Below are 20,093 nucleotides of genomic sequence, written 5' to 3'. Positions count from 1 at the left end.
AAGGTGCTCAAACCCAGCCCAGGATACAGTTGGCCTTCTGGTCTGCAAGCTCACATTGCTGGTTCACATTGAGCTTTTCATTAACCAACACCTGCAAATCCTTCTTCTTAAGGCTATTCTCAAGCCATTCTCCACCCAGCCTGTATTTGTGCTTGGGATTACTCTGACCCAGGTGGAGTCACCTTGCACTTGACTTTGCTGCCCTCCTCTCAAACCTGTCCAGATCCCTGTGGATGGTATCCCTTCCCTCTAGGGTATCAACTGCTCCACTCAGCTTGGTGTTATCTGCAACCTTTCTGAGTGTACACTCAGTCTCACTATCCATGACACATGCAAAGATGTTAAATAGCACTGGTTCCAGCACCAATCTCTGAGGAATGCTACTCATCAGCAGTCTAAATGGTGATTTAAGTGGAATCTAAGTGGCAGTCTAAGTGGAGTCATAGAGGATGACTCTTTCTAACAATTAGAGAACAGGGCAATGTGTCACCTGACCCTTTTTATGGTTTGCTGTGTGCTCTCATGACAGACTGAGGAAAGAAGAATGAGACAACTTAGAACAAATGTTTTCAGATACTCCCTCAAAAGTAGAAGTCCTGGATCTTCAACAGATTGTCAAGGCTCTCCACCACATTCTCAGCATACAGAGCAAAAACCTTGGATAACTTTTTTGTTGAGCCAAGTTACCAAACTTTATAGTAGAGAGAAGGAAGAGATGAATAAAACAAAGATTGAAAACACATGGCCCTTTCCTTTCCTGCTTTGCATTAAAATGAGGAAGAATTAGGGCCTGCTTTAATTTTGGGATTGAGTGAATGCATAATCAGCTGCCAGGTGGCTCTTGAGATCAGGCATGTTTTTCTTATCCAGTTGTTGTCCTCTGGGCATAAACTCTTCTAGGAACTGACCAGCATCCTGAAGATGACGTGTGTATTGCTATAATGAGATAATAATAGCAGGGTGGCAAAGTCTTTAGCTACTGCAAATGAGAATGAGCCTGAATGCAGCAGCCACAGAATCCTGATTTTATATAAAAATGAAGGGAAAAAGCCATTTACCTTTGGAACACTCAGGTAAGCAGGGATCTCCAGCAAGAGACACTCTCATCTCCCCTGCCAGCCCTTAAATGAAGTCTGGGAAGGGATGGATCCTGGCTTCATCCCCTCCACTCGCTCATGTGCATTGTTTGCACCTGAGCACCCCTGGGTTGGCCCTGCCTTCCCACCAGGTGCTCAATCACTGCTTCAGGCCATGACTTAGCATTTCCACTACAGCATGCTGCCTGAAATACCTGAGAAGTTTCAACTGGGTCTCTGCTCTCACCTTGTCAGTGGTGTGACTTCCTCTCAGCTCCACTGTGTTTGCTGGTCTGTGATGGCAGTTAGTTCAGAGCGACATGTAAATTTTAATGTAGATTGAGATAATTTAGAGCAAAACAACATGACAAAGGATTGTATTGCACTGAAGTGTCTATGCTTTAGTCCATTCCCATTTAGCAAAGCACTTAGCTCTTCCCTAATGACCATGAAATGTACTGGGACTGTAGCTTACCGTTCAGCATCCTTGCATAAAAGTGCTTTGCAAGAAGGAAAGAGGGATAGTGCTGATTTAGGGCTGTGATTGTACACATCTGTAGGTACTGTTTTGGTAGTGTATTCTAAGCCTGTATAGAACACAGTGAAAGATATGTTTCAAAATGCATCACAAACGTACTTCTCTCTAATGAGGAATGTTGACAGGAGAGGGAAATCTTTCAGTTTATAAGGACATTAACCACAGGACTGAAATTTGACAAAAATGGAGAGCGCCGTAATGTATAGATGATGAAAGCACAAAACAATCTTAAGCAAAAATACTGTGATGAGGAATTACCTACAAAGGATCAGAGCTTATTTGATTTTTCTATGGGGTTTCTTTGTCACCTGCTACATTTCCCTCAATAGTTTCTTCTAGTTCAGAGGAAGCACCGAAGGCATACCATGGCTTTGAAAGGACAGCTGTGGCTTCTGTGTTTTTTGACTTCACTAGTTTGTTGGTTTGTGTGTTTTGTTTTTTACTCTTTTGGCAGCATTACTGTGGTAACTGTTTGGTACAAATAAATGCAAGAAGGTCAACAAATGAAATCAGTGTTTTTGATTGGAAAGGAGAGAATTCAGTGTGTCACACTCAGAAATGTTGATGGTCTATGTCAAACTTTGGCACATTTTATATCTGAGCCAAATCAGAAGCAGGCAAATACTGACAAGATTATTTCCAGTCTATTTCTAGCATGCATTTTTATCATACCTTTTCAGTCTGTGCAAAACACACCTAATATATCCATCCATTTTTATATATTTACTAGTGATGTAGAATTTCTTAGCAGTTAATGTATTTTCTAAAAAAAAAAAAAAAAACCAAAAGTGTTGTTAAATTGCTTAACATAAGGTCTTTACTTTCAGTAACATTAGGCTGTGTGGCAGAATTTATCAGGCCAGGGAGGGTGGAGGAATGCTGGAGCCAGTAGCTCAGGTTGAAAAGATGTCAAAATGATTTGTCTGACTGATCGTAGGGGACGTATTATGTATTAAAATACACAGCTGTTTACCAGAATTAATTTTTTACTTCAACATGCATTTTTGGTAGAAGTTGCTCAAAAGTGAATTGTGTCTACATGGCAGTTTTCAAGATAGTTTATTAAAGGCAAATACACTTAGTAATTTCAATTACCGAAATTTAAATCTAGTATAGATTTCTTAAGGCTTGGGTCGTGCAGTTGCCAATTCAGTGACAGAACAAGTTTTAGAGGGTATATAGTGATAGCTGAAATCAATAAAGGATGAGCAGAAGGCAGTTTTGGATTTGGTTCTGGTGAATCTAGTGTAGGATGTGTGGACTGGGTATTGATAGTAGACATTACAAATGATTGCTAGACAAAACAAACATATCACAAGTAACTAATTGCAATTAAAAATAACAGTAAATAAAACTTTGGATCAATAATTAGTTCTTCTCAATTTCATGGGGAAAAAAAAAAGGTGAATGCTCCTCTTTTATTGAGGAGGCTAGGAGTTGACAAAGCTTTAAGGACATACCTCAGCATTTTGACATTCAGTAAAGCACATAAACTTGTCTACTATGTCATGTAGTGCTCTGTTAATATTGTCTGCGAGGTTTTGAAGGTGCAATGCACAGGATACTTATTTTGCTGTCACCAGATAATGAGTGAAGGTGTCAATGGAGTGTGTCAGCAGTCTGAATGTCATTCAGTTCTAAAATTTAACTTTGATATTTTCATTTTTATCTATTTTGACCATGTTTAAGGATCCTTATAGTTTCTCAGCAGGACAAAATAAAATGCATAACCAATATATCATATCTACAGACAAGGCTTTGTCCTGACCTAATCATGCAATTAATGATAAGAATCTGTGACAATTCTGATTTGGTGTTGAGAAACTGAAGTAAAGTATTTGAGGGTTCTGTAGTTCAGAAATAACTAGTTGCTTATGTGTTCTGCAACTAAAGGAGAAAAGTGCTACAGTATGAGAAATAGATAAGGAAGAGACCTAAGGACTGAAGGACATAAATAAAAGGCTGGCTGCCTGCCAGAACTGTTATGTATTATGAAAATCAAAGCCTGGAAGTCTGGAAGCCTTTGGTAGGAAATTGTAATCAAATGGAAAATTAAGTCAAAGAAAAATAATTTTAACTGACTACTTGATTATAAGCTCATGCTTGTTTTATGTTTAGAATTCCTGCTTCTATAACCACCTGTGACTGACTTTCTTCTGAAGCAAATGCAGGCACATCTTTGTCTCAGTTACCTGTTTTCTATTGCTTTATTGATAACATTCTCTAATGCTTCCCATGTGAACAAATCATGCAGGCAGCCTCCATTTGCCTCTGTTTGTTATTCTGGCACCTTGGTGCACATCTCAATGTCTCCCAGGTCACAGTAATATCCACAGTTAAGCTAGGAGTTATTCCAGTCTTTGGGATCTTCAGAGGAATTGAGGAATAAGCCACTGATATATAGATAGCAAGGAACTGTTTGATCAGTTTGCTTGTTCCTTTTTCTCTGTGTCCTCCCTTCATTTATTTTTTTGGCAGGAGATAGCACTGGATGCTGCTAAAGAAGCTTTATGTTCCCATCCCTTAGTTAGAGTATTTTCTATTTATTTAGCAAAATATGACCTCTGAATGTTATCCAGCCTTTTTTTCCTGATGTCAGGAACTAGAAAAGATACAAAAATCAAAGGCTTCTATATAAACTGCCAGTAAAAAGAGTCAGCAAAGCATAGCTTGAAGGGAACTCTCTGATCTTAGAAAGAAACTGCTTCACTTGTAGGCAAAATGAAATGGAGAAGAGTGAAGAATGTGTAGTCTTCTGGAACCAAAATGAAAGAAATCATGGCAAAATTGAGATCTCTATATTGGAAACTTCCTTCAAGGATATGGAAGATAGGTGTAAAACTGCAGGGATTATAAAGCATAAGTTTTTATGTACATTGGAGTTTCAAAGTGATGGAAAGCTTGGATTCTAAACAGGAATTAGAAGACAGGTATTAGGGGAAAAAAAAAAGAAAGTCAAAGAAGCAAGTTTTGGATGGAAAAAAAAATGACATGAAGGTTTAAGGAAAGAAATCTAACATAAAATACAGACAGTATGAGAAACGCTAATGAAAGATCAGAACTTCCAAAAGAGAAAAAGTAAAACAAAGCACATCTTTTGCCTCTGTTGAAAAGCTACTTTACAAAGCTTTTACATCACAGCATCTAAGAAGGGGCAGTTTGAAGAGTATGTTGGGAATGTTCTATTTAACATAAACACGTGGACAAACAATTGAACACTTCCAATGTAAAACAGGTATCAGGCAGTGCCACATTTCCATGCAGTATGGTGCAATGTTTAGTGCTCTTGTGTTTTCTGTTGTAGGAACTTTTGTTCTATAAGTTGCTCTCTCACTCCTTCCCTAAAACAACTGATTGTAGTGAGAGGTGTGCAACCAGTTAGTGCTTTTATAGTTATTAATCAGCTCCATTTAATGTGTTCGTCTTGTTCCCTTATGGTTGTAAAGAGAAGTCATATAAAGTGATGTAAAATCCTTCTAAATTTATCTCTTTATCTCATGTTTTTTCCCATTATTTCACAGAGGTCACTGTAAAGTTAGTGTCACTATAAACAGAGTCTAAAAAAATGGACCTTTCCTTTTTAAAAGTGGAGCTCAAAGCCACCTGTTCTTGAGTTTAGGAAGAAATTTCAAAAGTCTTATTTTTCTGGGAAAAAAAAAATGACAAAAAAAAATAATCTGGTGTTCCTTTCTTTAGGTGCTAGCTTTTGTGATTTACACATCATCTGTATTCCACATTGGATTAATTTGTTTGGAAATTTCAGTTGATTTAATTTTTTTCTTCTACTTGAAAGCCCAACATTTATCAATCTAGACTCTGAAATTCAGGACAGATTCTTTCTTACAGCCTGAAAACATTTTTCTTGCTGAGTCTGCATAAGAATTGGCTTGGATTGCCTGTAGTGAGTTAAGGAATTCATTTTTTCAATGCTATTCTTTAGAAACAAGTTTACCAAGTACCTGAGAAAAAACATTTTTGGGTACAGGTCACCCATCTTCAGTGGTGGGTATGAGCTAGGTGAACTCTTTGTTTGTCTCCAGCCTTATTTGATGGCTCACAAAATGGAATAGAAGGTGGCTCGTTTATCCAGAATTGGATAGAAGGTTAAAGCACATAGAGATGATTAAAGAAAGCAAAGCCAAGAGCGACTGTAAGAAAGATCCCCAGTTTTGTCCTGAGGTCTTAAATTTAATGGGTGGGTTGCCTTTCTGCCCATCTCTCTGACAGGGCTGAATTTCAGCTACAGTGATCAAAGCTCAGCTGAAGCAACACATTTTACGCAGCCCTTTTTCAAACAAATGCTCTCTCAATACCATTTCAGGTGGAAAGACAAGAACTGTAGTTTATTTCCTTTTCATTTACCCAGTGGACAGTGCTATTTGTCTGATTGTTACTGTCTAATCACTTTAAATTGTATAATTTTGTTAATGCTCTGCAGTACATGCAGAAAAATGGAAATAGTAATGACTGGAATGATTCAGCTGTAAATCATTTTCTGAAGAAGGAGAGAAAATTAGAAGCATTCTGCCCCTCCTGCCTCCAGAAGTAGAACCCTCAAGTACTGAAATAGTTGTTTCATTTTTGTGTATTATTTCTAGTTCTTGACCCCGTGCTGCACTGTAAGATGAGAGAGTGGGATCTGTTCTCCCTTGACTTAGAGACAAATTGGAAGTGTGTATCCATGGTAATTTTACCTATTTGACACTCCTTTAGGAAGGAGTTCTTTTTAAAATATTTTTTTTCTTTTCAATTCAGCAGATTGTTTGGAAAAGATCAAAAGGCATTGGCTTTTAGTAAAGCTTCGTTATTTAATGTACCAGTTCATAAATTTTCTAGGTGTTAATTGGCTTTCAGGAAGAAGAAAAAAAAAAGGCAGCCACAGCTTTTCTCAATTTCTCTATTTGTTTCACCTTTTCCAACTGATTATGCCAGCAAAAGTTACTATAAAATTGTCTTTATTTCCTCTCCAGTGAAGTTCAACACCAGTGCAGTCAAAAGCAAATGTAGAATATTCAGCCTGTATGCATGTTGTGTTTTTACTTGCATTATTTAGTTTTCCCTTTTCTTTTTACTAATCTTTAGCTCACTAAAAAGCTCACACTGATAGTATGTCTCTCCATTTCTTTCTCATCTCCTTTCATTTCCTTGCAAGTGAATACACAGTCATTAGGATAAGACATTTAGTCTTCATTCACACTTACAGATAGGAGGTATGAGATGGATGATTTTTCTACCTATTTATCATCTATCAGTGTGGTAATCCTCAGTCTTTCTACAAGAATACTTAAGTAGGTCAGCATGAAAAAGACACATGGAGCACTCGAGAGGAAACAGAGGTTTAGAAGGGCAGTACAGATTTCCCCAGTCACAAAGGAAAGATCAGCAGGAGGTTTTTTCACTCATGCGAGGTATTGAAATGTTGAACTTCTTCCTCTTAGAAATACTTTTCCTGCCAAAACCATTGTGAGATATTTTGTTAGCTTTCAGATTCTTTTGAAAATTGCAGTCATGAGATTAAGCTATGTCTTAACTTGAAAATGTTAAAAAAAAACTGCATCTAATTAAAAAACAAAGAAACAAAAACGTTAACAAAAAAGTAAAATAAGGTGTTTTCTAGCCTTTAATAATATTGTACCCTCAAAAGTTTTAAGAGATTTTCAGTAGATGACTGGTTTTATAGTCTTCAGTAATCATCCCTTCGTCTCTTGTTGACACTTATAATGATAATGAGAATATATACTAAGATATATATGAATGTATTTTTCAAGTAACTTTTATACTCTGGTCAGTCCTTTAAAGTCATGTTTACCTACTCCAGAAATACTAATTCTGAATTATAGTAACGTGCTAAGATTTATTCATAATCATATTTTCCCACTCAAACTAGATAATATTTGATGCTATCAATAGTAGAGTCATTTATGTTTTTGTTTTGAATTTTGCTCCCAGTAACACTGAATTAGTGATTTTCCGTGGTGTAAAGGATGATGAAGGTATGAGAGCCTTTTCAGTAGAAGAAAGAAATGGATTATTTTTTATCAGTATCTATGCAAATGTGGCAAACCAGTTCTTCTTCAGAGATTGCTCCCAGTAACTTTCTGTTTATACAAACTGTATTCCATCTCATCCCATTCACTCTAGATCCTTTGCTGCATAATGAGATCAAAGCCTTGATCATGTCATTGAGCAATAAAGCACGTTGCAAATCTACTGGACCAAACAGTGATAGAATTAAACCTTTGCCCTCCTACCACAATCTCTCCCTCAGTCTAAGATTTTTTTAAGGAGTCCTCTCAAACTAAGCGATCAGTAATTTGCTTGTAAAGTTTGAGAAGTAAGAAATTTGGCTCATCGCTTATTGCACTGAAGATTTTCAGGAACCCTGATACTGAAATTTATTTAATTCAAGGTTTTGTTCTTATTTATAGCATGTTCCAAAAGAAATTGTTCCTGCGGGTTTTATCGAAGACCATTAAGTAGAAGAAATATTTAGAAAAGTAATTAATTATTTAAGCATTTATTAGAGAGAACTAGCTTACTTCTGCTCACTGTACAATACACTAATCTTGATAATCTTCCTCTGACTACTTCCTAATGGATATTTAAAGAACTTTAAGGATTCCCCCATACCTCTCTTTATTGTTTCAGATGTTAGAACTCTGCTTAAAAATGCAGTTTGTTTTTATTCTGACTTAGTCCAGTGCCAGGCTAAATAATACATGCTAATTAAAATCCTGGAAGTACTATCAAAAATAGAGACTTGGGAAGTATAGTGAGGGCAATATATATACTTCAGTGGTGCTTCACCTTTTCACTGTTGAAGTCATAAGTGCTGGCACAATTTTAAGATACACTGGTGTAAAGTCAAAACCAAATCTGAACTGTGTGCAGCATCAAGGTGTGCAAGAAATAATGTCTGTTTTTCTCAAGTAGTTTTTATTGTAGAGGAGGGCTGACAAATGGTTTGTAAAATAAAAACATGGAGTTGAGAAGATATCAGTGATAAACATTTCTTAAAAAGAAATTCACGTTTGCAGTTGTTGTGGGTGATAATAATCACACAGAATAATTAGGGGCCTGTAGGCAGACAATATTTGACCTACATAGATCATCATTTTGTAAGAAAGCAGCTATTTTCTGGCTTCCAGCTCATCCTAAGTCACCAGGTGCTGTAATAAATGACGTTGCTGTGCAGTGCTGACAACTTCTTTTGAATAACACTCTATTTTGCCTTTTTGCCTGGCCTTATGGGTAGAAAAACTGTTCTGTGGGACTTGGCCTGTAACAGAGCCCTTTCCAAGATGTGTGAAGGTGTTGTCATTACACGAGAGCAGAAAGGGGCAGCCTTTCAAGTGAGCCTCCTCAGTAGATACTATCCAGCACCCTCTTTCCAGCAGACACCAGGACAGGGTACAGATTTTGGAGCATATATAATGTGTGGAGAAGAACTAGTAATTGTTCATCACATGATGAATTTATGCCAGGCTTCGTAATTGGCAAGGTGTCGTAGTGTAAGGCTCACGATAGACTTATGGCCAGTCAAAAAGGGTTGACTGCTCCATACTACAAATTGTGATGAATATGTGATTGTTACTGCTTGTAAATTTTTTTTGAAGACACTTTTCCTGGAACAAAGATGTATAGGCAGTGTGCTTCATCTCTTCCTTTTGTCAAAGATAACGTATGACTATGAAAACTACCAGTACCTAATATGAACAAGATGGATTTCTTGCCTCTCAAGAAAGGGTCTTGTTATCAGAGCTAAAGGCTTTTTTTAATTTTTTTTAAATCTCATCCATGTTTTGACGTGAGTTCATGCACGGTTTTAAGTCATTTCAGTCAATCTGTCTGTGCCTTATCTGTATGGAAATTATTTTGCACATTCAAAATCTCTGATAAGTGAAGATAGCATAATTATCATACAAAAAAAGATGTCTCTGAATATCCCACTTCTGATAGTTTTTTCTAGATGTACAAATTTAGTGAAGTAATGAAAGTAGGGCTTAGAATTACAGAAAATCTTCTCTTATTTGAACTATTCAACATGTATTTCTGTCTAAAGAAACATTAGTTCATTAGTTTTCTTCAGTGAGGAGTGCTTAACCTTCTGCAGCATGATCAGATTCTGTCACAGGACTGCAGGGGAAAGCCAGATGTACAGCTCTAAATAGCTGGAAAGGAATGAATTATAGATTTACGCTTGTGAGAGTATCTTGTGCAATAAAAATCCTGTTGTATTGCTGTTAAGCTTTAGTTTGTAGACATGAAGCATTTTAAAATCCAAACCCATCAATTTGTTAGACTAAATTAAATCCTGCACTTACTCGTCATTTATTCTCTGCATTTATTTTTCCTGAAAGCAGTGTGTATCTATTACCTAATATTAGGAAAGATTTTGTGTTGTTTTGTTTTCAGAGAAGTGCAAGAAATTATTTAGAGGTGAGTGAAATTCCTTTTGAAGACTGTCAGTCTGTCTTAATAACCTCATACTTTCCTCATTTATAAGAAAATAGCCTAGAAATACTAGTGCATTTGATGGAAAGTTATTACCATTTTTATTTTGACCTAACATGGCACATATCAAAAGTAGATTCAATCCCTTTGCAACAGCTATGTGAAACCATTCTCATCGTCATAGTTCTATAAGCTAAGATCAAGTCAGATACATCTCTCAGCTATGGAAAGCCAGGAGAGAAATGGGAAGTGAAGGCTGTTTATATTTATGAGCAAACTGGATTTTTGAAATGTTGTGTCCCATCCCACATTGAGAAGTGCCACCTCCCTTCCTCTCACGTGTTTATTCTCTATTCAGCTTTCATCTGGTCTTTCCTTTAGTTTTGAAGTGCTGTGATGCAAAAACAGTCTTTTTGCAAGAATACAGTCCTCACGGGGTTAGAAAGAGAATGAAGAAGTGAGTAGCTGATCTAATGAAGCCTGGTTTTCCATAGTTTGAGTCGTATGGTTCCTACCATGTTTCTATTAACAAAAACCACAGCTTCATATCCACATCCTCCCTGTCTTCTGTGACTACTCTGTGGGCGTATAATGTATTGTAGATGGTTTGTGTAAATACTGTAGGTTATTTGGAAGTATAGGAGCGCAGATTAGTCAGCAAGATGAGGGCAAAAAGGCAGATTGTTCTTTGACCTTTTCCTCAACAGAAGCACTGGTTTAGATTTTTTTTTATTTTTTATTTTTTTTAATACCTGCCTTTGATATTTATTAAACTTGATTGCTTTTCCATTGCTGAAATGGATGGGTAGGCTGAAAAGTACTATCATGGACACAGATGAGATAGAATCAAGGACACCAGTTGCTTGGGAGTCAATTCCAGTTACTCCTTGTAATAACCAAGAGACCAAATCAACAATCAAACACCAAAAGGTAGAAAAAGACGATGTATTAAAGTAGTACGAGTTGTGTTCTGCTGGCTATATCCTTGTAGGTGCAGAGAAAAGTGTAACACTGCAATGACACTGAAAACCTGTGATATAATAAGAAACTAAGAATGACATTTCTTGTGTACATGTGTGCACAAATCATTTGGAGTATAAAGTGAAATACTCCAAAAAAAAGGAAATTCTAGAATTTCACTTCCTCTTTTCCATGTAGATGCCCACCATGTTATGTTTCAGTGTCTTAATTATGTGCTTATGCACAATTTTTGTACATACAGATTTGTTTCCTTTTATGTGCAGAGCTGAGACTATTTAATAAGCAATTGCTAGATATTTTTGCTCTTCATTGTTCATTTTATAATAACTGTTATTTGCTGTAGACAGTTTACTCTCAAGGGATTTTCTAATTACTTTTCTAACCTTTCCTAGACTCCCATTACTAGCTTTTTGAATACTTCAGACACAGTATTAAGGTTATTTTTACATTATTCTCCTGAAACACAGCTTTCATCTTCCCGTTTCACACGTGAAGATGAGGCAGAGGAAGATGTTCTTAGTGTTCACTGGTCAGCCTCATAAAGAAGTGTGATAATCAATTCAGAGTGCTTAGAACCAGATATTTACAAATTACTAAACTTCCCGTAGCATGTGTTCAAATGAATTTCAGCTGTAACTGCTCAGCATTTAAGGGAAACTAACTCCAGGATGTTACAGTCAGAAAGATTAGCACAGTGGGAAGACAGCACAGCAGTGACAGAAGGATAAAGAGGAAAGGAATGCTCACCCATCTCCAAAGAGCTAAGCTTGCAAGGAAAAACTCCACAAAGGAGGGATCTCTAACCAGAAATCTTTCCCTAGTGGCAGTCAGCCCTTAACTGGGGTGTAGGAGAGGTGCAGCCAGGCTCCATCCCTTCCAGTCACACAGCTGCGTTGCCTTCACCTGTGCTCCCAGGGCCAACCCTATCTTTTCCCCCGGTGATCGGTCAGTGTTCAGGCTATGACTTAGCAGTTTCCATACACAGGATGTGAGGTCCAGTGGATTTTTGGAGGCTCTCAGATGAGGTACAGATCTCTGGTATTTTAGTATTAGAAGATGCAAGTTCACGTGTATGTTCTCGAACCTTTTACAGATACAGACGTTGGTTGTCTAGTCAGACCACCCTCTGAAAGGTGGAAATGCTCTCCTGAGGGTAGATATTCGTTACAGCTTGTAGACTGGATACTCACAGTTCTTTGATGTCTTATACATAATGCCGAGGTGCTATCGTGGTTATCTAGCACGGAGTACACAACAAGCCAACAAAGATTTTTCTCATGTAATCTTTATTGCGGAGACGGGCTGATGAGTCACTTGTAGAGGCTTGGCATACTAAGGTTGTGTTAGAGCAGTTAGACTTGCTGCTCACAGTAACTGTTCTTTGATGTTTCCATGGGAGAGTCCTCCATTAACTGCAGTTGAACTTGGCTGAGTGTGAAATTAAAAAAGGAGCCTCCCATTTCAAGATACTCCCTTACGTGCTCAGGAGTATGCTAACTGCACTGTGGGAGACCTCCTGCAACAAGTAAGGATACTTAAAGGAAAGAGGCCGTGACCACATGAAGAACAAACCTTTGGATTATCGGTGAACCCACAAAGTTGGTCAACAGTTTATGAACCGTTGGATGTCAGCCTTACAGAAATGCTCCTTTTCACAGAGGACTGGTTCCAGCTGTGCTTTGTATACACATACATTCTCAGCAATTGGATGCATGCAATACAGGGCAGAAACAAATGCAACAGAAAACTGTGAGGTGACTAAATATGAGGACATTGTGTAACTTTAAGAAAATGGATTTAAATCTTATGCTTGATAGGGATTAAAGAATTTAAAGGCTGCGTTGGCTTCTGGTGACAACTGAAATCTAAGACAAGAATTGTAGAGCTCTATATTGCTGGCTTGCAGTATGGCTCTGGAGGCATTTTAATTTTGTTTCACTTCTTGTGAAGTGAGGGCAGCGTATAGAACCCACAGCTACAAACTGATACAGAATTTGAAACTGTGGGAAGAAATATGATTCCAAAATATTAAGAATGCCCATCTTATACCATGTTTATGAGACTGCATGATGCTGTTTGTGACTTTTTTTCTGATTTTGAAAGAGAATGTCCCTTAAGATTTTTCCTGAATATTTATCACAGTGCTCTTAGCAAATAACAGTGCTTAGGAGGATACTTTCTATTATTTGTGAGTATAGAACTCCTCTTAAAGTTGATATATTAATAGTTCACTTCCAAGTAAAAGCAATATTACTCATTTCACTATTGAAACATACATATTATTCAGTTATTTTGATTGTTCTTGTGGCATTAATATGGGGGCTGCTCTGAAAGTAATGCTTCCTATTTTATGTTGGCCCAGACATCAGAGACCAAACAGAGGCTGCGAGCACAGTGAGGCAGTGAGTGGTGCATTTCTGTAGAGATGATAGTGACATGAAAGACAATCCAAAGTTGTGAATGCTGTGCTGGTGATCTCTAGGAAACAGATTCATTTGCTAACCATCTAATTACCAGATAAGTGGCCAGAGCAAGCAGCTGCCATCTCCTTATAAAGGAGATGCCATTTCTGTACAAGGAAGCAAATAGTGACAGATCACAATTCTGAATTTGTCCACATTGTGTTCCTAAGTTCATTCTTCATTTCAGGTTGTTATTTGGGTTACTGTGAATTTTGAATCACAAATTTTCTGCTTCAAATCTCCCTCAGTTCTCTTGTGGTTGCTGGTTGCCTGTGGTGTGAGGTCTCAGTGTAGTGATTGATATCCCACACACCTTGTTAAGGAAAAAGCTTAGAATCCAGACATTACACTGTTCTTCAAAATGTTACTTCTGAGTTTATTTTGAAAATGTGTACACCGTGTAGTAGGAGTTTAATAGTATCACAAAATATTATTGTATAAAAACGGAGTCAGCTTCTTACTGGAAGGATATATAGGTAGGTAAAGAAACAAGCTAGAACAAGCGAATATAATGCAAAACAGTACTTCTCAAGTAGAGTATGTTTTAAGGATTTTGGAGGTGTTTTTGGCGTACATCTGCTTGGCTGTTTGTTGTTATTCTTTTTGTTTCTTTTGTTATTTGATTTTTTGTGTGTTTCCCACGTCTAAAAGTGCATCAGAAGGGAAGTCATTTAGTAAGCCCCAGTTACTTACCCTTTTGTCTAGCTTCTAACTAACTACATTATGAGTTTTGAGGCTCAGGGAAGGAATGCTAATGCTTAAAGATAATTTGGAGGAGCAAAAAGAAGTAGGTAGGTCTACCCTTAGGTAAGAACACAGGAAAGAGCAGGGAATCATAGAATTGCCAAGGTTGGAAAAGACCTCCAAGATCATCCAGTCCAACCATCCACCCACCACCAGTACTTTCCCACTGAACTATCACCTTTGGTACAACATCCAAATGTTTCTTGAACACCTCCAGAGACAGTGATTCAACTACCTTCCTGGGCAGCCCGTTCCAGCGCCTGACCACTCAACAAAGGCAGGTACAGAGTCCTACACCTGAGGAAGAATAACCACTTGCATCATTACAAGTTATATGGACTGAACTGCTGGAAAGGAGCTTTGCAGAGAAGGATGCGGGTGTCCTAGTGAACAACAAGTTGGCCATGGGATAGCAGTGTGCCCCTGTGGCCAAGAAGACCAATGGGTATCCTGGGGTGCATTAAAAAGAGCATGACCAGTGGATCAAGAGAGGTGATCCTCTTCTTCTACTCTGCCCTGGCGAGGCCACATCTAGAGCACTGTGTCCAGCTTTGGGCTCCTCAGAAAGACAGAGAATTTCTAGAGTTCAGTGGAGGGCCACAAAGATGAGGAAGAGCCTGGAGCGTTTCCCTTATGAGGAAAGGCTAAGGGACTTGGAACTGTTCAGCTAGGAGAAGAGAAGACCAAGGGAGGATCTTATCAATGCTTATAGATATCTAAAGGGCAGGAGTTGAGTGGGTAGGGCTGGGCTCTTTTCTGTGATGCCCAGCTACAGATCAAGGGGCACAGACTGTAACATATGAAGTTCCATATGAAATAAGGAAAAACTTTACCTTGAGGGTGACAGCACACTGCAACAAACTGCTCAGACAAGTTCTGGAGTCTCCTTCTCTGGAGATATTCAGAACCCAGCTGGACGTTTTCCTGTGTGACCTACTGTAGGGAACCTGCATTAACAGAGCGGGCTGGACTGCGTGATCACCAGAGATCCCTTCCATCACCTCCAACTCTGTGATTCTCTTGACATGGGCAGAAAGTCATGATACAGGAAGTGTTTCTATTGACATCTCTGCTTTTGTTTATTAGGAGAAGCTATATGGTCAGGTGATGCAGGAGGGAAATGGTGAGAAGTAGAAGGAAAACAGAACTGAATGAGAGGTAATTGAGGAATGGGAATTGTATTAATGCTGTACTGACCAAAGAAGCCAGACAGAAGTGTTACTGGGAAAGAAATGAGATTTTGCCCAATTGCTACGCAGGTCAGAGATAGGCTGTAGTTAAAACTGATTACAAGGGATGACAAACCTGGAACAAACTGTCAGATTTGATGGAGTTTTGCTTAAAGTCTGTCTCTGCATATTTTCCTATTGTTCAATTTATTTTAAGTTTGTATTTGACCGTGGTCCAGCTGTTAGGACTATTGTTATAGCACTACTTGACTTGATAGAGGCACGCTTGGTGATATGGATGTAAATTTTGGATTGATCACTGAAATGAGGTCAGTGTAGGGTCACCAGAATGGTCTGGTCTGGAGTACTTGGCCTGTGAGAAGAGGCTGAGGGAGTGGACTTGTTGAAATCTGAAGAACGGGCCTCTTCAGGGGGACTAAACAGAAGACCCCCAGTTCCTATGGGAAGACTATTCAGAAGACTCCATTTTCAGAGTGGTGTTTCTGGGAGGAGAGACACTAAGCATGTGTTGTAACGAGAGGTTCAGACTGGGTATAAGTCTGGGAGAAAAAATTTTGCCATGAATGCCATCAAGTAGTTGAACAACAGTCCAGAGGCTGTGCAGTCTCTGACCTTGGAGGTTTTCAAGGCCTGACTAGTTAAGGCCCTCAGCAAGCTGGCCATACCTGATCCTTTTTTGAGCAGCAGGGTGGGTTAGGTGCAGACTGAATTAGCTCTGACAGATAGAAGGATAGTTTTAGCAATTAGTGGCAGCCATTTGCATGATGCTTTGGTTAATTTATTTTCCTGCTATAACTCCAGTGGTAATGTCTTGGGGATAATAGAATCCTAATTATCACCAAGACTGATCATTTAGTGAGAATTTAGTATTAAATTTGTATTTATCCGGTTCAGTTCATTCTGTATCTTTAAAACACATGCTCACACCACGCACATATGCACACATGCACGTACTTATGCACACACCAAAAAAAAAAAAAAAAAGGAAAATAAAATACAAAATTCCCTTTACAGAAGTGCATGATTTCTTTAATTATTTTGTCAGTGTTTTTCCATTTCTTAAAACAAACAAGTAATAAATGTTGGAATTTGGAATCAGCGAGTTCCTAGGAGTGATACACAGATGATAACATTTGATGCAAGCATGCTTTTAGGCAGCATTTTATCTGAACAACAGTACTGTGCATTTACTGGGAGTATATACATGGTGGTAGGGGTATTTCTTACGGAAATTATCATGTAATTTCATTAGAAAAAAAAAAGCTGTTCATTTTCTGCTTTGTAATCGTTGTTCCACAGTTGCAGGAGGCTAGTAGAATACAGTAATAAATCAAGGGAGCTCTCTTAATAGCTTCAGATCTAAATGGGTCTTCTGGAGCCATTAAATATAACAACATACATGTGTTTCCAGTGTGTAACTTGTGTGACCTTCAGTAACTGTTTGTTTTTTAAATCTGAAAAATGCCTCCAAAGTGTGATAGCCCAGAGATTCAAACGGCACAGTAGGATATGAAATGCGTATTTTTTATATGTTTTCTTCTAATTTGTCACATAGGCTACTTGTGTGTGATTATATAGAAGTCCATATTTTTAAACCCAGTAGTACAAGCGTAGAAGATATACTTGCTTGTGCTAGAAGATTCAGAAGTCGAATTTATTTTGAGATATGCTCAGCCAAGTAGTTTTTCACAGCAGTTAGCTAACACTTCAAGCTCTAACAGTGCCCCTGAGCCATGGAAGAAATTTGCATGTAAGGAATGTTTTGAATCTATTAAAACCTCAGCTCAGAGCTAAAGAGTTGCTATCATGTCTTTGTTGACTAACATGAAGTGAGATCTTACAGAAAGCTAGGCTGTGATCGACAGATGCCAAAGCCTAGGTTTTGATGTGATTGTCTGTTTCTTTCATGCATAGCAGTTTAAGACTGTGACTGGAGCTTCAGAAAGACAGCAGTCAATGGGTCTGTGCAAGAGTACAGAAAATATATTACTCCTGGCAGTTGTCAAGGCAGAATTATGCAAAAAATAATCTGAAATGCATTTGATCATATACTAGATGGTTTAATAATTTATAATATACCTTATTAGCAAAGTCTTGTGTTTACTTTGTGGCTGCCAAAACAAGATGAAAGGCTAACTCCATGGAAATACAAGATGCTTAGCTCAAAATGCCTTCTTTGCATTTCAGTTTGCTAATTCTTCCTCTTCTCCTCGTTTTGATTAATAGTATATGTGTACATCTTAGAATACCTTTTTCTTTTCAGTGAGAACAGTCCTCGTTATTAATAACAAGCAGCTCAAGAATTTATGGCCTAACAAGACTTAAATTAGTATGAATTTATATTTCTGGAAACTTCTTTATTATTTCCCCCAAGTATTTTTTCAGATAAAAAAGACTCTTTGGATTTAGATCTAAATTCCAAAAAGCTGAATCATTATGCTAATCTTCCCAAGTCCTGCAGCTACAAAGGTGTTTGTGAGCCCAGGTTCACAAAGTGTTGCACTCTCACTAGTGATTGTGTACAGTAAACACTTTTCTCCAGAGATACAACAAGGGCCTTGCAGAATTAATGCTTCCATAAAGTCAGAGCTGGAAGGAATTAGCTAGCTCAAGGGGTGAAATGTTTGCCTCCAGCCAGCCAAAGTGGATATAATGATCTTGGTTTTAAGAAAGGTGCTCTGCAGTTGTCTCATTCCTCAAGGTACACTGGATAGAAAGCTTTAGGGAAAATAAAAATTGTGGAGGATCTCAGGATATAGCAGTTAAGTACTGCAAACTCTGAGGGTTAGATGAAGGCCCAAAGAAGCTACTGAAATTTGTCTTGCCTACTTTAGAATGCATGGTTTTAATTTTGGCTTGTGCAATTTCATCTTCTCCTGTCCTTCTCTGTGCGTGCAATATAAACTATGGTATATACTACTGAAAACCAGTTCCTCAAATGGAGCCTACAAAATGGCTTCTGTACAGATAAAAACATGTATGTTGTGTTTTCCACATCTGGCACTGTGATAGTTACATGATATTAAGGGCAGATTATATAGGGGGGCTCTTCACTGTTTTACTCACTGCACTGATGGCCGCTGCAGCCTTTCACTCAGGCTTGAGACAGCGTGTCCAGTTTAGCTACTGAGAGCTCTGTGCTGCACCTTACAGAGCTGCAGAGCAGGCTGTTAGGAAGATGCATCTACCTGCAGGTGTCTCTGAGAGATTATCATGTTTTAAAGCTGTCGTGCAAACTGCAGAGTGGACAAAAGATTGTTTGGTTAAACGCTGGAAACCAGAAAAACTGTGAAATAGAAATAAGGTGCCAGTGGAATCACTACTGAAAACCACTATGCAGGGATGTGAATGAATGCATGAGGCACTAATGTGTTTAACTGTTAGTAAAATAAATGAATAGAAGAAGAAACACCAACTCTCTCAAAACCTGGTATCAGTTGTAACTTGTTGTGTTTGGGTTGTTTGCTGGGTATCCTCAGTCCCATAGAGACAGTGTATAGGAAATCAGGGCAGTGCATGTGGAGCAGCGTGGGTGAGGTTAGAAACTACTGAGGTAGTTGTCATGTTGTCTGTTTTCTGACAGAGGATATCTGGTTTTGTACAACTGAATGTTCAGGACTTTACTTTAGGATTATCAAACTGCATATGAATATTTAATCAGGAGTTAGGAGTTGGGTTGCAGTTACCCAGATTTGAAAAGTCGTGAATCAGTAAAAATTAAATTTCGAATACATCTATGTTGGATTATATTGTTATTTTTATGGCCTAAGCCATTCTCTGAATCACCTCAGACTCTAGTGTTAACATGAAGAAATTCATGTGAAAACTCAGCGTGACCATAAATTGTGCTACTTAGAGATTTGTGAGATCTTCAGAGAAAGGCGTTATACATCTCTAAAATGAGTATATTGCAGATGAATTTTGATTCATATATATGAACATTATTAATAGTTGATACCATATGGTTTCCAGGTTATTCTGCATACAAGGGTTAATCAACTTTGATTTTGGGGGATAAAATAGCTGTGGCTAGTAACTAAAACTCATTGGTTATAGCTGTTAGCAATATGGAGCAGTGTGTTGATAGTTTTGGTGTTGTTGCCATGTCTTATGCTTCAGATAACTATACTCCAACTTGCTTACCTGTTTCCTTCTCTTCTCTTCACCCGGCTGATGATCTTCTGGGGGTAGTACATGTAAGAACTCCTCCTCCATTCATATGTCACTTGTTCAGTAGCCTTCCACCCATGTGAACTGTGATCTAAATAAAAAATACTCCACATATTAAAATAACACTTAAGTCAGGCTGTCATTTACCCCTTTGATGCTTGCTCACCCAGCCCGTAGCAATCATTAGTTTCCTTTTGCAATTGCTATAATGGAACTGATTCCTGAAGTGAGAAACAAGAGGCAGTTGCAGACAGTCTGAATTGTGCAATCACACTTCCTTGGGCAAGCACATGTCTTGGAGCTTTGATATTTCCTTAAATTTGCCCAGCAATACATTTGGTGAAGGAGGGAATCAAGCATCTAGTCTGTGCTTTCATGTGACCCTGTTCCAGCTGCTTGGAAATGCAAGGTTATCCAGAGAGGTACTTTCTGTGTGCCTGACTTGTTTCCTATAAAGTGTAAAAGCAAAAAAAAAAGG

At 38.2% G+C, this 20,093-nt stretch overlaps 1 protein-coding gene across 3 annotated transcripts in view; it reads left to right on the top strand.

Annotated features, from left to right (window-relative positions):
• The window catches only part of CDKAL1 (CDK5 regulatory subunit associated protein 1 like 1), a 361,527-nt gene that overhangs the window by 340,100 nt on the left and 1,334 nt on the right, over positions 1-20,093 (top strand). The gene's annotated exons all lie outside the window — the stretch shown is intronic.

This window comes from Lagopus leucura, unplaced genomic scaffold (genome assembly GCF_019238085.1).
Source record: "Lagopus leucura isolate 7727_CA_CO unplaced genomic scaffold, USGS_WTPT01 Super-Scaffold_100002, whole genome shotgun sequence".
Taxonomy (NCBI): Eukaryota; Metazoa; Chordata; class Aves; order Galliformes; family Phasianidae; genus Lagopus; species Lagopus leucura.
The sequence above is the reverse complement of the archived record's forward strand: the minus strand, read 5'-3'. Positions and strand labels throughout refer to the sequence as shown.